Source organism: Ochlerotatus camptorhynchus, unplaced genomic scaffold, assembly GCF_037179485.1.
Source record: "Ochlerotatus camptorhynchus isolate MF236.1 unplaced genomic scaffold, CSIRO-AGI_Acam_v1.1 ptg000383l, whole genome shotgun sequence".
NCBI lineage: Eukaryota > Metazoa > Arthropoda > Insecta > Diptera > Culicidae > Ochlerotatus > Ochlerotatus camptorhynchus.
This window is the reverse complement of record NW_027040870.1, coordinates 1,039,673-1,056,586: the sequence shown is the minus strand read 5'-3', so window position 1 is coordinate 1,056,586 and position 16,914 is coordinate 1,039,673. Positions and strand designations below refer to the sequence as shown.

The window sequence follows — 16,914 nt, the reverse complement described above, 5'->3', positions numbered from 1 at the left end:
TATTCTGCAACGTTTGATTTGAAATTAGGTCTTTCTTCTCTTGCCTTTTTGCCTTATTAACCTCCGCTACATGTTCTTTAAATCTTGCTAAAGTTCTCTTGGTTTGTCCTACGTATACTTTGTTACAATTATTACAGCTTATTTTAAATACACCTGCTAAACCTAAAACATTAACTGGGTCTTTAGTGGATCCTAACAATGATTTCAACTGATTATGTCTACTGGTGAAAACTAAATCTAATCCGAATTGTTTTTACTGTGTGTCGTGACCGGACCGAGGTTTCCAGCCTTGGTCACGGCTACACGAATCTCGGATGCTACGGCCGCTCCGCTTCCATTACTGCTGCTGCTACTATTGTTGTTACTGCTGCTGTTGTTACTGCTGCTGTTGTTACTGCTGCTGTTGTTACTGCTGCTGCTGCTGTTGTTGTTACTGCTGCTGCTGCTGCTCCTATCGGTCGCTTCCAAAGTTCGTTACAAGAATGTCTTCAACAAGTTTAGGTAGCTCATATGTATACCATCCGTTTTTTTTCCTCATTTATCCAGCACTGCTTGCTGTGTCAGGATTTCCTTTCACATCTGTCATGCTTCACGCTAATTTAGCTCAACTCAAATGGAGTGTTGCATTACTTGACACAACTCTCAAGTATTTTATTTATTTATTTTATTATTATTATTATTATTATTCCGCATCAACCTTATCTACCACACTGTGGTCTTAGTTTACAAGTAATATCTTGATCAAATGGAACGGACACTCGTTTCAAGGGCTCAGGTTCTGCGGTGAGAGTTGTAAATAATCTCCTCTGTAAAATTCTCGCTTTTTTATCAATGATTGCCTGGATTGTGGTCTCCTTGTATCCGTTGAGTCTCGCTGTTTCGAAGATGTACTTTAATTCCTTAACCTTTCCTGCATCGCTGAGTGGAAGCGTCTGCATCCGATGAACATGTGGTGGAAGGCGGCCATTTTCTGCTGGAACGAATGGTTGGAAGTATAGGGGATAACTCTTTTAGTGCTTGTTGGTTTCCTATAAATTTCGTATTCAAGCGAAGATGGTGATGACGATTCCCTGATGACTAGAAGATCGAGAAATGCGAGTTTACCGTCTCTTTCTACCTCGTGAGTGAATTTGATATCCTTGTGAATTCTGTTGATCTCGTCTAAAATTTGTGGAAGGGCTTCCCGTTTAACTACGCTGAAAATATCATCAACAAACCTCCACCAACGGTTTGGTCTCCAAGTTGACCATGAAACGTTCACACAAGAAGGGGGATTGTGGGTTTCCCATGGGAGCTCCTTTCGTCTGCTTGTTGAAGTTACCTCGGAAAGAGAAGTAGTTTAAAGTACGTCTGAACCTTTTTTCTCCATGCTGCATCCTCTCGTTGTGTTAATAGCCAGTCCTCCAAATGGTTGATCGCTTCCTTGACTGGTACGCTGGGAAAAAGAGCTGTGACGTCGAAAGATACCATAATCTCGTCCTCGTTGATGTCTCCTAAAGATTGTAGTTGCTGGGCGAATTCCTGGGTGTTACTAACTGCTTTACCCAGGTATTGATTCGGCATACTCTGGAACTCTGTGACTAGTCACTTCGCTAGTTTGTGGGTGTGGGAACCAACTGCAGACACAATCTCTCGCATTTCATTCCCCGGTTTGTGGACTTTGGGGAGACCTGTGATCCTGGGTAGAATGGGATTGGGTTCCCGTAAATGACCTGCTCCATCTCCTTATATCGATTTGCACTCCTTCAGTGCTTTCTCCACGCGTTTCACTATGTTCTGTAACGGGTCTACTCGAAGCTGTCTATACGTCCGTTGTTAATCTTCGTTGTCATCTGATTGTCGCAATCGTCCTTGTCCATGATAACGACCGCATTGCCCTTGTCTGCTTTCACGTAGTTTACTGCTTTACTTTTCAGCTCCTTTACAATCCGAATCTCCTTTTCGTTGGCGCGACTTTGTTCCTGTCCGTCCTTGATTATGTTCGATGTGATAGTCCTAACCGTGATGATGTTGGAAGTGTCTTGGTAATCAAAGATGATCTCCTCCACGTCTGGCTTGGTTGTAACCGCGTATCCAAGCCCCTTGTTGAGGTGTGTCAATCGTTTTTCCGTGAATGCGGTCGTGGATCGATTTAAAACCAACCCATCAATGGAGACGTGGTGATGGTTGATGGGATCTGCTCATCCGTTCGGTGTGTCGTCCGTCTCCGTTGAGACTCCTCTCGTAGTCTGTTAAGCTTCCTATCCTGCAGCGTCCGCATCCTATCCGATTCGCACTCCTCTGCTACCTTGGCCCTAGAAAGAAGCTCCTGGAATTTAATTCGATACTGCTTGGCCAATTTGAGATCTAGAGAATAACATTCCAAAATCTTCATGTCCAGTTTGCTATATAACCGTCTGATGCTATCCTTGATGAACTCTGCGTCCATCCTCTTTACTACGCTGGGTGGGGTGGGTGTCCGTACCTGAATACCATGGCTGGAAGTGAAAGTGAAAAATTGACATCCGCTACCATTTTGGAATCCAAGATCGTAGACCAAACTCCAATATGGCGGCTCTTGGACAAGGAAATATGCACTAAACCCATGCAATATGGATATCAACGGAATGGGCTTGATAAGTGGAAGTGAAAAATTTACATCCACCGCCATCAAGATGGTGGTTCAAAATCCAATATGGCGGCCCTTGGACAAGGAAATATGCATCTAAACCCATGCAATATGGATATTTACGGAATGGGCTTGAATAGTAGGATTGGAAAATTGACATTCGCCGTCATCTTGAATTACAAAACTCCGATATGGTGGTCTCTAAATAGCTTAAATGCATCGAGCCCATTTCATAGATACCCATATAGTAGATGCATATATACTATCCGCAGGCATATTGGATTTTGGTCTGGCGGTGGATGTCGATTTTCCACTTTTACTCATCGAGCCCATTCCATAGATATCCATATTGCATGGGTTTAAATGCATATACGCTATCTGGAGGCCACCATATTGGATTTTGGTCCACCATCGTGGATTCCAAAATAGCGATGGATGTCGATTTTTCACTTCTACTCATTGAGCCCATTCCATAGATACCCTTATCGCATGTATTTAAATGCATATACGCTATCCGGAGGCCACCATATTGGATTTTTGTCCACCATCTTAGATTAGAAAATGGCAGAGGATGTCAGCTTTTTACTTTAAATGTAATATAAAGCTATTGATTTTCCGTTTGCTTTTTTTGTAACCTCAAAATCAGCTAAGGTTAAAATCAGCCTTGATTTGCTGCTCTGTGATTTTGCTACCCTTAAGATCATCTAAGATAATTTCAGCCTTGATTTTTCGCTGATCTCAAGATCAGCAGTGATATTCAGCCGTTCCTGATTTTGGATTTTTTTTGATTTTTTCCATCACTGCTCTTCATGCAAATCTGTAATAGAATCTAAATTTTTTTGGTTGGGTGTAGCTACGTCTCAACTGGCTGAACAAAAGGAGGTCCCAACTTTCACTTTTGTCATGGTTCCGTCATAATGTCACTGCAGCTCGCATGGTTAGCACAGCAAAAGCGATCACTTGTAATGACGTCGGTGTCTATCTTATTTTCTCGGCTTTGACTACTATCAGATCAAACCTGTCAATTTATCTATCATAATAATGCGAATCCCGTGAGTTTCGACACATTCCCGCCCTCGCTCGCCTACAACCATTCACAACAATTTTCTTCATCGACTGTTGGGAGATTTGTGCCCCATCTTTTCCAACTGTATAAATCTAGCTGGTATTATTTAACTTACGACGAAGGATAACGAACGTCTGCAACCACAATAGCTTCTTCTTTGTTGGACAAGCAAGAAATATAAAAAAAAAATGGTGATAAGACCGAAAGCGAAATGATGATGATGATGATGCTACTGCTCGTTATTTCTTCCCGTACAGCCATTTTTGCAATAGATTATCCAGAAGATTTTTTCGGCATTAATGGTAAATGAAATATTTACAGGGCACTGTTACATTATCTTTTATAAATGGATTTTCCCACACTGTATAAAATGGCGAAGAGAAAACATAATACCTTTCAAAATATCCATTTGGAAAAGAGCTCTGCCATCAAAGTGCATATAAATCAAAATGGAATGAAACCAATTAAAATCAATTATTCCATGTTTGTGTGGCACTCACGTCATTCAAAAGAATGGCAATCGATTTATATAAATTTGCAAAATTTGCTTTTGAGCTCTTGTTGCTCGGGCTACGAGGCCGCAGTCGACCTCTATAATAGCGGGACACACGGTTGATGGACAGACAAAAGTGCACTCGCCATTCAGACTGTTGGTACGTACATATCTACGAGTGTCGCTCTAAATGGCCAGAGAGAATGTAGTTTAGATTCAAGTTCGGTCATAGTATACCACACTTGTGTCGCTTTCTGACTCTGGCCTGGCCGATTGCATGTGTACAATGCTTCAGATCAGTTTGATAGGAGTTGACAATGAATAAGCCCGGCGAGTCACGCTATTGTCTCCAGCCACAAATGTTCTGGAAAAGTTGAAATCAATGTGATGGAAATGGTCCTAGGCATTTGAATTTCGGAATTTATATTTGTTAAAACATCACGAATTTTGTATAAATAGGCCTGCACTCGAAAAGAATGCACCAAACAAAAGTGTTCGCCAAAAATTTATTTTAAGTCGGATTTTCTTGAAACTTTCATATGGATTATGTTTCGGCATAATTACTTTATTCAATTTCCTTTCGATCGCTGAAAACCCGCACCTTTCCCTTAAGACCCCTCATTACATTTTGTGCAATGGTGGAGCCGACCTTTTTGGTCACTTTCATCCATTCTTTCTTCAACTCCAGCTCGTTCTTAAGCACCTTGGACGATTTTCGAACTTTGGCCTTCAGTACGGCCCAAAATTTTTCCACTGGACGAATCTCTGGTGAATTTTGGGGGGTTGGCGGTTTTTGGTACAAAAACAACGTTTTTGTCTCTGTACCAATCCAACGTCGATCGCGCGTAATGGCATGATGCCAGGTCCGGCCAAAATAATGTCTCGCCTCCGTGGGACCGCAGGAAGGACAACAGACGCTTCTGGAGGCACTCGGTGCGGTAAGTAAACCGCATTGGTATATGGCCTGCCAGAGCAAGTATTTTTTGGCGAACTTGTCCACTTTCTTCTTCCTTATGTCTTCCGGAACATCAAACCATGATTTGGCAACGTAGAACTCCAGCCCCGGTATCTGCTTTGCGTCTGCCTTGATGTAGGTTTCGTCATCCATAACCACACACATCGGTTTCGTTAACCTCTCTCTATACAGCTTCCTTGTGCGGGATTTGACCGCCGTGTTTTGTTGATCACGCCGGTTCGGTGTCTTCCGACCTTGAATACACGAAGCCCAGCTCGTTTCATGGTTTGCTGAAATAACCAGGCGGAACACTTTGCCTTCAAAGCCGCGTCGCGAATCGAAAGGTTCGGATTACGCTTGAAATAATCCAACACCTTCCGGGCCTTCACAGGGTCAGCTGTTTTCGATTTGCTTCCACTTCCAGCCCGCCACTCGGTCGTCTGGGACTCTTTAAACGATTTTACCACCCGAGACACAGTTGTATGGGTGATTCCCAGTTGTCTTCCGATCCATCTCATGGTCGCAGTCGGATTTTCCATGACGGCGCGCAAAATTCTCCGGCGATTTTCTTCTTGCTTCGATGACATCTCAATAACCACTGACCCGATTGTTATGAAATTGTGAAACAATTCACTCCAAACTAGTTATACCCAGATTTTCATCAATTTTTACCCACGGATAAAAAAGTTACACACGGATAAAAATGGTGAATTTTTCTCGAGTACAAGCCTTACCAGCTCCAGGGGGGTGGTGTGGTGATCATCGTCTGAAAAGGGATAAAATACCGCAGACAGGTTAGGCAAAGAAATGTGCGTTTGACTATGTACTGTCGCATCAATGGCCCTTCGCTCATTTTCAACTTCTATTCAATTTTCATACTTCCGTACTCTAACGGAACTATCTACCTACCCTCTTCTAAAACCATTATCTAGCTAATAAATTATCACACTAGAGCGTCATGTTAGGTAGCATTTCCAACCAACTCTGAATTCAAATATGTTAACCACACAAATACAAGAAATAAACATCATTTAAAGTAAAAAAAAACGTCGTGCACGGCCTATGAAACTTACTCAAAATTGAGTAGGATTTCTCTCAAAATAGTAGAAATCGGAGTTACTCACTGAGTGAGTAAAATTTATTTCGATTTTCCTCAAAAACCTGCTTGAATATAAGGAATTTTAATTTCATTTAATCGGCGCTCACTTTGAATTTGTTTAGATGATACCCCTACCAGCAGTACCTAATTGCACTATGCAATGCAGTGGAATTAGACTCAGGTACTGAGTTACTTTATCGCCCTTATAGACCGGGTATTTTTTTCTCTCGATTTTCTATGGATTTGACGAAAAACTTCAAATCCCCTCATCCATTAATGTATGGAGTAATGTAATGTAAAGGAGTGGGCGTTTGACTAATACTGTCGCATTAATGGCCCTTCGTTCAATTTCAACTTCTATTCAATTTTCGCACTGCCGTACTCTATCAGAACTATCAACCTATTCTCTTCAAATTATCACACTAAAGCTTAATGTTGATATTTGATAGCATTTCCAACCAACTCTAAAAATCTTAAACTTCAAGTTTGAAGCAGCAAAAACCACTTTGAATGCATTAAATAATGTTAAATGTGGATTGATAAATGTTGAATTTAAATTTTAAGTTTGAAATGGGGGCGACCCCGGCGTAGTGGTTAACATCCATACCTCTCACGCCAAAGTCACGAGTTCAAATCTCAGCCCGGACAAGTCACGAATGACCCAAGAGTGTTAAAATGACTTTAATAATAATAAAAAAAAACTAGTTTGAAATGTTAAAATTCTAAATTTAAAATATCGAAACATAAATTTTAAATTTTAAATGTTCAATTCTTACTGTCAAAATGATACATTTTTTAACATAAAGTGGCTTTATTTCCTAATTCACACTGATGAATGTACTCTTTCAAAGCTCGAAAAGAGCAGCGATTGTCTCTCTTTTCGTTTTTTTTCACGCCCACAATCCTTTTTATTTTTTTTTTATTTATTTGGGTCTCTGTTTTTGGCCCTTCATATTATGGTAAATTGAATACAACAAGGTGTCGTACTTGATCAAGTCATACGAGATGGATAATCCACTGTCTAATGGCTGTGCCCTGTAACAATGAGTGGTATCTTGTGGTATCGCGTCCTCCTCGCTAGCTGGTCGTTACTTGAATCTCTTCTCTTTATAGATAAAGAGAAGAGATTGAAGTAACGACCAGCTAGCGAGGAGGACGCGATTTGCCAGAGATAGATCTCTGACCGTTCTCATCTATGCTTTCACTAGCTCGTTCACTACCACACACTCAAATAATTCCACACGCCGTCATCATGTGTCTTACACTTAATTTTGCGCTTATTGTGAAACACATTCATTTCATGTGTGAATCTTATGCTATGAACCATGCCTGAACACTATTGATTTGAATTGTGACACACTTGGATTCTATGTGTCTCATATGGTGATATCAATAGCTTTGCACACCATAGTTAAATATTCTACAATATTCTACTTTATCGACTTCTACTTTACCGACTCTAAAAATTGAAACAACAAATATATAATCAAAACTGCCAGAGGCCAGAGCTTTCACATATCTTTTTAATGGGTCTGATTTGGGATTCGATCATGGACTGTTGGGGCGTGCTGCTGCCGGAGTCTTCGTTCTATCTCACTGTGCCAGGGTTGTTCTCATATATGAGGCGGTTAATAGGATAAAGTCACAACTCTTGTTTTCGATGTTTACCTTTCTGAGCAAGCAATTCACATCGTATTGAAATGCAAAACACATTAAATCCATCTGTTTTGAACAGTAGCGTGATTCAATACACTTGAATAGAAAGTGAAATTTTTTCAACATTGGAAAGTTTGAAACATTCTAAATTAACGTGTATAACACATCGAACCAAGGTGAAATACACTTAAAGTAAATGTGATTCTGCATTAAAAAAATCAAGTGTTTAAACACTTCGATCAAACGTGTGAAATTTTTTGAGTGCACCCTTATCAAGGCCAAGGTAGCTTAACCCAAAGGTAGTCCTATTTCTTAAACACAAAGGTTGTTGGTAAAGGTATGTCTAATATACTACAGTATTCTTTACATACATACGTACAATAAGGGAAAGATCCTATACTATGGGATCTCAACATGATTTACCATCAACAGCTTTGGTAAAATGTTGACTCTTATTTCTTCATATTTTAAGAACACGGTTCACATCTGCCTGCGTTGTTGTTACGTAATCGTTGTCACTCCATTTATATTCCCCGTTGTTTTGCAATAGAAAATTCCCATTCAACCGCGATTTTCAACCATTCGGCGATGTCAGCAATATCGAGTGGGGGCGTGCAAAACACTGCCGTCGTCATTCCACACTTTATTTCGTACACTTCATTTGCCACGATGGCTCCAAACCTCTACATGCTTCGAAATCTATCCTGACGGTAAATCCAAATTCATCCTTTTTGCTGCTGTCTATCTAGGTTTTTGTGTATTGTTGTTGCTTCTAGCGTTGCTGCCACACCACCGTAGCATCAAATCCCATTTCCATAGCTGCAGTTCTCCGGCTGTGTCCGATTCCAACTGTACGATAAACCGTGAAGCGCAGTGCAGGACACACCGTCAATCAATGAGTACGGAATCAAATGAAAGAGGTCACCCGGCGCCGCTCTCGAGGAAGAACGTTTAGAAATTTAATTTACTCATGAAATAGATTGCGCAAACATCACAGTCAAAAATGCGTATATACCTAGTGCAGCATTGGTTATTCCATTTGATTCCGTTTTGAAACATTCATGAATCTGAATGGATGGGTTTTAACTTTCATGTTCAATGATTTGCATTGATGGATTTTAAAGTTTATTATGCTGTGAGAATAAGTAACAGTCAATGACATTTATTTTCTGAATTGTGAAGATTTATCAAATGTATAGTAGATACTAGATTATTGCCAAAATCCATGTAGTATATTGATTTTTTTTTGTACCTGTTTAAAAGCTTATCTCAACTTTATAGTTTGAATTTATATGATTGTTTATGGTGTCGTGCCAGCAGTCAATTCGACCGATTTTATTTTTATTTAAGTCCCAGGCCCCATGCACATTTAATATAATTATTTATTTTTTGAATCAAGTTGTTGGCAGTGTGGTTAGGTTTACGGGTTTATCCGTTGATCTTTGGATTTTTAGATTTTCAACGGATCTACCGACCATTTTCCCGATTTTTAGGGATATTTTGAAAATTACCGTAGAAATTCTACGGATTCTAAATTTGTTGGCTCTCATATCCTTAAAAAAATTAACTATTTGAATCACTATTTTTGGAAAATGGTCTTTCAATTTAGTTATAATTAACGCAGTGAACACACATTTACCTATCTAATGATTGTACTCTATAATAAGTTAACAACACTGGTTGCTGGTGCAGTTGGTGTCGGCTTTATGCTTTGGTTGAGAGGGATTGTGCTGTTCCTTGGTTGATTAGTTTTTCGGCTGTGCTATTGTGGACAGTTGATCGGATTTCATTTGTTTTAAGATCCCTGTGCGAAAATATAATCCTATTACAATAGTTTCTGCAAATCTTTTGTTCTTAAATTGCTGCTACAATGGTGCTTAGTGTGCTCTCATATTTTCTGTTTATTATCCGGTATGACCTCGATCGCGCGTGATCTAACCGTTTTCGCATTTTGAGCAAAAGATCATGCGATTTTTCCCAGACCCCTTTATGTTACTGAGTTGAAAGGTTCGCATCATTTGCATCAAACGATCGTAAACATTATTCGTGTGAATTTCGAATAATAATACATTATATCAAACCACGATCGCATCACTTACTGTCAAAATATTCCCTCCCGTGACCTAATAAGGACGCCGAAAAACAAAGGTCATTATAATATTCCTTTCCTTGATTTCAAGGCCGTGGCCGGTGCCGTTTCTGATCTTTAAAATATGGAGTCACAGAAACATGAACAATGAGAATCTACGATACCTCCCAGCCCAATTCGGTTGATACAATATGCAATTGCACTGCGTGTGATCAATTACGGAGTAGCAACCGTTGAAATGTGCAGTCAGTCTAAGATAAGCTACACACAAAGAAAAATTTATGTAAATTTAGGTGCTCTGAGACTGACATATACGAGCGTCAATTTTGAAATAACATAATAGACGTGAAATTCAGCTCAATCAACGTAATTTCAAACTTTTCAGTCTTGGAGCACTTAATTTTACATGACATGTTTGCTTACGTCTCATCCTTTATGTCAAAGATGGATTCCGTCACGTGTAAGATTTGGTATTTCTAAGTGTGTAAGGCTTCATTTATCGTCAACAGTCACTCGCCACCTGGCAACATAAATAGAGTGAAGGGGTTTTGGGACGATGGCTATATTCGATCATCCTTAAGGTGTCGAAGATTCCTTGGTTCCAAGGGTTGGAGGTGGGTCGAGACTTCATTCGTGTGATGTCTCGCCTCATGTTCAATCACTATTCGTTAAACGTTACAAGGTTACCAAGACGCAGATCACATTATTTGGTCTTGTGCTGAGCATCGTGGAGTCAGATCTGTACGATTCCATTCATGCTCGAGGTAGACAACCTAATGTTCCAGTTAGGGATGTTTTGGCTAGACGCGATCTGGAGTTTATGAAACTCATTTATGTTTTCTTGAAGAATATTAACCTTAGATTGTACACACTTTGAAATACCTAATTTTACACGTAACGGAATCCATCTTTGACATAAAGGATGAGACGTAAACAAACATGTCATGTAAAATTAAGTGCTCTGAGACTGAAAAGTTCGTTACTCGACGAAAAGTACGTTTGATTCAGCTGAATTTCACGTCTATTATGACTTAATTTTATGTCAAAATTGACGCTGGTATATGTCAGTCTCAGAGCACCTAAATTTACATGATTTTTTCTAAGTGTGTAAGTTTGATTAATCTTGTGTTAAGTTTGTATTTTGTGTGTGTGTTGGTGGGTTTTTATGTTTAATGTTTGCTTTGTAATAATAGTAGAATTACACTGCTGATATAGTTGAATAAGAATAAGTTCATGTTTTAGGAATAATGAAATAATTGTATCGTTAATCATATTTCAAACCTCCTTCTCCCTCTCCCCATCTATGAAACTGTAAATCTCCACAAATCTCGAGACGATCGCGAGTACTCGGTACAGCTGGCTTCAACTTCACTTCTAGGCGGTTGGTTGAATAGAATTTTCAATTCCATTGGATATAATTTTTCGCTTTACAATCTCACTATTTTGATTTTTTCCATCAATCTGTGGAGACTAAATCTATTGGTTTAAACCTCGGTTTGAATTTATTTTAACTATGCTTTTACTTATGAAAATGACCGAATACAGCGTTATCTCATCTCAACACAGCGATTTCTCGATAAACTTTTCAAACTCTTCATCGACTTTCTCTTAAGATAATTAAAAAACTGCTATGCAAACAGATATCGTGCTAATTTTACCACATAGTATGTTAAAGGAGGTTCTTATCTAGCGTCCAAAACGTCAAATACAACAGAGAAAGTTTTTGAAACTGAGTTACTAACGAAAGAGAAAGTCGATGAAGAGAATCGATCAATGCAGATAGGACCTTTTGAAATGTTTACTTACGAGAAGGATTGTATGACGAGAGGGAGCGGGTGGGTTAATTGAGGTTAGAACGGCCGGCGCCGGTGGTGTAGTGGTAAGCGTGACTGCTTTCTCACGCCAATGTGTCTGGGTTCAATCCCAGCCGAGGTCGGTGGGATTTTTCTGAGGAATAAAAATCTCTGGTCACGTCTTCCTTCGGAAGGGAAGTAAAGCCGTTGGTCCCGGCCCATGTGTGTTGAATGGGTGCGATATCTTACGCAGGTGTGGAAGCTGCCTTCCTGCACATTCGATTGCCGCCAATGGATGATAATCGATGTCCGTCGGTGATTGGCACTAGATTGCGGAACAGAGACCGACGTTAAATAAAGCAAAGAAGAAGAAGAAGAAGAGGTTAGAATGAAATCGTGTACCTGGCTTCTGACCCAAACTATGCTTCGAGTCGCACTCACACAAGCAAAACACAAAATTCTGACATGTTTTGATAAACATTTCGAAAGGTCCTATCTGCATCTCTTCAACTTAAGAATCTTCTTTATCAAACTATGTGGTAGAATTAGCGCGAAATCTGTTTGCATAGCAGTGGTTATGAAAAGAGAAAGTCGATGAAGAGAATCGATCAAAGCAGATAGGACCATTTGAAATGTTCATCGAGGTATAAACAACAGCACTGCCATCTAGCCGCCTTTTGTCACTTTAACATTTGTTTTACAAACAATTGAGTTTGAGCTTGAACGTCTGTCTGCAGCTAAGCTAAGCGTGTTTTCTCTAGTTGTTGGAGCAGTTGTCTTAGTTGATACCAAAAGAAATGGGTGCTCTCACCATTTGCCTTTCTTTCTCCCGGTATGACCTCGATTGCACGTCATCTGTTTGGTTGTATGATGAGCCAGGCTTTTGTTCTTGCGTGGTATGTTTTTGAAAAACAGTAAAATGATGCTTTTATCACAATTGAAGGTGCAAAGTTAAGGCATGTCACTTGTCTGATTGGAGTGAATGAGGTGATGAAAGTGCCAGACAAAAAATATGATAGGGGAAATGGCTCTAATGTTGGCCTATGGATCTAAGATTGGGCCCATCGCTAAAAAGCTGCTATTTATCAACTTTATCTAGATGAACGCGTCATTGGGACGGTACTAATGGATATTTTGGACGCTATCCAGCTTTTTACGAGCGCTCATGGCGGGTGGTAGTGGGTAGTACCCACAAGTGGGTAGCTTTTACGTTTGACGTTTGGCTTGTGTCGTTTGGCAGGTGCTTGTTAAACCAGCTCTCGTGTTTATTTGAGGTCAGCTTGTTTACTTGAGGATCGATACTCGATTCAAAATGGTACATGGTTGTTGCATCACGATATGCGAATCGAAATCCGATAGCGGATTTTCCTTCCACCAGATTCCAGCTGGAAGGACCAGTGCACAGGTACGAAGACGCCAATTGTGGATCAATTCTATCGGCCGCACCGACATAAATTATCAGTTTGCCAAAGTGTGTAGTAAACATTTTGAAACAGGTAAGTAAGCTTAAAAACTGTCTGAGTTACTGACTTAAATATTTGAATTCGCACCTTTGAATAATGATCAATTCCACGTTATTCAATGAATGCGAGAAGGTGAACTGGATTCCAAACGATTAATTCGTCTTCGATTATAGTAATTATGGACCGCTACCAAATGACACGGAGATTAAAGCAAACCAATATTTTCCGGAAGGTTTGTTTATTTTGTTTTACCGGTTGTAGCTTACCAGTTTAAAAAAAAATACTACATATTACTAATTGCAGATGCTGAAATGATGAACCAGTTCCTTGTCTACGAAGAAGATGAAAGGACATTTGACCTTCAATGTACAGACCAGAGCAACTCGGTGCTACTAGAATGGAACGTGAGCGGTTATGAAAACGACGACGATACACAAAATGATGCAGTTTTTGAAGAAGAAGAAGAAGTGTTGGATGCAATGTTGGAAGAGTGGTTGGAGGATGATGCGGATTTTGAATATACGACTGAGGAATGGTTGGATGATGATATGGAAGTTAGCACGCAAGATACTGCAAACCTGGAAAACCTGGAAATATGTCAAATGTACGCTGCTCAATACATCAACGAGGGAAACATGAATATACATTAGAGTGATGCAAAATTTGAAATTTTCGCTCCACAACACTTAAACGATTCCAAATCGGATCCTGACTAGCCTCTCAAAATTTGAACCCATTTGGTGAGAAACTGAGATGGCACAAACCATTTGAAATTTGTATGGGAATTACTATGGTAAAACCAAAATTTTTGTTCAAGTCTATCTAATAATTCATGGTATCGGTCTGCTTCAAAAGATTTCAACTGTAGGAAATTTTCCCAGCTACAACTTTGCTCAAGACCACTTTTTGATTAAATACAAGGATCGAAAGTTTTCAATGGTTCAATGCACTGATGTCTTATGATCATGCTCAATCAACTGCTCAGCAGGCAACATTGGTGTTTCTGGGGCGTTGAATAGGACACGAAAGTCATGGCTACTATGTCACACTGCAAAATACAATGTTGCCTACAGAGCAGCTGCTTGATCATATCATAAGTTTAACAATCTCTCAAATAATTAATAACTTTTTCCTGTCTAGTTTTACATAGAAACGATCTTGAGTAAAGTTGTAGCTGAGAAAATTTTCTATAATAATGGCTATCGAACTGTTTCGCAGCTCAATATGGAAAAAGACTAGAAGGCAATGAACAAAAAGTTGAGATTTCCCATAGTAATTTACATGTAAACTTCAAATGGCTTGTGCGAAGTCTGATTGTAACCAAATGAGTTGTAACTTTGAGAGGCTAATCAGGACCCGATTTGAAACCATTTAAGCACTGTGGAGCGAAAAAGTCAAATTTTGCATCAGTCTAATATACATACACAGTATGATGGCAAGGACATGGATTCAGCAGATAGCAACGAGACATTAGAACAGCAAATAGCAAACAAAGATGCAGAGATAGAGCGACTGAAACTTGCATTGGAAAGGATGAAGCGGCAACAAACTGTGTGCTTTGATTTAAGTGCTTTTGATGGAAAAGGCTTGAAAAAGGCTTCACTAGCTGCGACGTCTTGACCAGATCTTGTTAGATCACTCATAAGTTTCTTCAATTCACTCTCAGACTTCTCTAGATTGTAATCACGAAGTTCACAACTAGTTTCTACAACTCGTGCGAAGTTAATTTCTTCCACAAGTTTATACAAATTTTCTTGTGCGCTGCCCGATGGCTGACTCCAATAGGCGGGGAGTTCAGTTACAGAAATCTGTAAATATAATTATTGTTACCGGAGAACTATAATTAGAGGACCACCTTGTAGTTTTTTTTTTCCTTTTTATCTAAACAAGTTTCTCTTGCGTAACACAAAGCGTACAGCACTGCTGCATCGTGTGAGCATGTTTCTCCAGCACCTGCAGTACAATCACAATGAGCTCAGTGGATCTCTCCAGATTCTTTGTCGGCTGACTTAATAGCTTGTATTAATATCCAACATTCGGCTGGTGGATCATTAAGTCTCATGCTATGTATAACCTGTAAGACATAGTCAATATTAGTCCAATAGAATAAACGCCTTTAAACACCTTTCCAAACACCGCGAAAATATTCCCACATTTGTGACCCTGCACTTCTTTCACGAATCCTCTCTCAAAACTTTTGGAAGCTTCTAGTGATTTATACTTGCTTACTGGTTCTCCGGTACGAAATGATAACGTATTTAGCAGAGAGACCAAAACCATATCATAATCCACGGATAAAGGCAGCACCTTAGCGTCATATGTGACCAACAACTGCAATCTTTTCTTTATACCGTTCTAGATCTTCACTCGATAATGTGCTTGTTTTTAAAGACAACATGGTGTTTGTTTATTTTAAGTAATGTTTGCCAACATACATAGTGATAGAAGGGCATCTTTCAAACGGCACAAGCTAAACGTCAAACTTAAAAGCTACCCACCATTGGGTGCTACTCATCAGCCGCCATTCGCGCTCTTAAAATACTGGATTGAAAATTTAGTCGATTTCTGAATTTATGTATGAGCCCAAATTAGGGGAATTTAGGCCGACTTTACATCCATTTCTCCTATGAAATAGAAATTTATCATAACAATTGTGCGGCTGTTGGGATTGGTTGAAGGAAAAATGTGTTTTTTTTTCTTTTGGTTTGCTTTTTTTCCGTCGATCTTGTTTTCCGTGCTGAGCACCAATGCTACCGACGTGCCAGGAAGGCAGCTCCCACACCTGGACCCTACCTATCGACCCATCAACTCATGAACCGGGGACCAACGGCTTTACTTCCCATCCGAAGGCGTGATCAGAGATGTTATGCCTCAGAACATCCCGGCGGCGCCGACTGGGATTGAATCCAGGCCTTCTGGGGTGAGAGGTAATCACGCTTACCACTACACCACCGGCGCCGTTAAAAAGAAAAATGTGTTGAAAGAGCTTGATTTGTTTTCCGTGCTGTGCACCAATGCTACCGTCGCCAGGGAGGCAGCTCCCATACCTGGACCCTTATCGACCCATCAGTTCATGGACCGGGGACCAAAGCCTGATCAGAGATTCTATGCCTCAGAAAATTCACACGGCGCTGACTGGGATTGAACTCAGGCTCTTTGGGGCAGTCACACTTACCACTGAACCATCGGTGCCGCCGTGTGGAAAGAGTTGGAATTGATAGAAGAAAAGAATGCAATGGTGATGTACCTTGAATTTATACACTGAGACCAATAGAGCTAAGAATTTCATGGGGCTTGACTTATGAACGACGCTTATGAATTTCATAGGCGCGAGTTATGAAAGATTTAGCTTTTATACGGCTTTAACTGTTCCATTTTCCCAAGCATTGACAGACGAGTGGCAAAGTCCACAAGTTCCGTAAGCTCAACGTCTATGGTTCGGTTCCAGTCTGCTCTATTTCATATTTTTGAAGTCGACATAATTTTTCATAAGGTACATCGATGTCTTGTGGCTAAAATTCAAAAGCATGGAATTTTTAACAACTTTGAGATCAATATACATTCCTTACCTATCGCCACACCCAGTAAGATACTCATTCTTTTGATCCTTCGCCTTCACCAGTCAGGCAAAAAATAAAAATATCCAAATAAAGGATCATCATGTTCTAATTCCCAAAAACCAGGAATGTTGA

The 16,914-nt window shown here is 39.9% G+C and overlaps 1 pseudogene; it reads right to left on the bottom strand.

Moving 5' to 3' along the window:
• Positions 1 to 237: 237 nt before the first annotated feature.
• On the bottom strand, positions 238 to 15,620 carry LOC135710444 (uncharacterized; annotated as a pseudogene).
• Between the last annotated feature and the right edge of the window lie 1,294 nt (positions 15,621 to 16,914).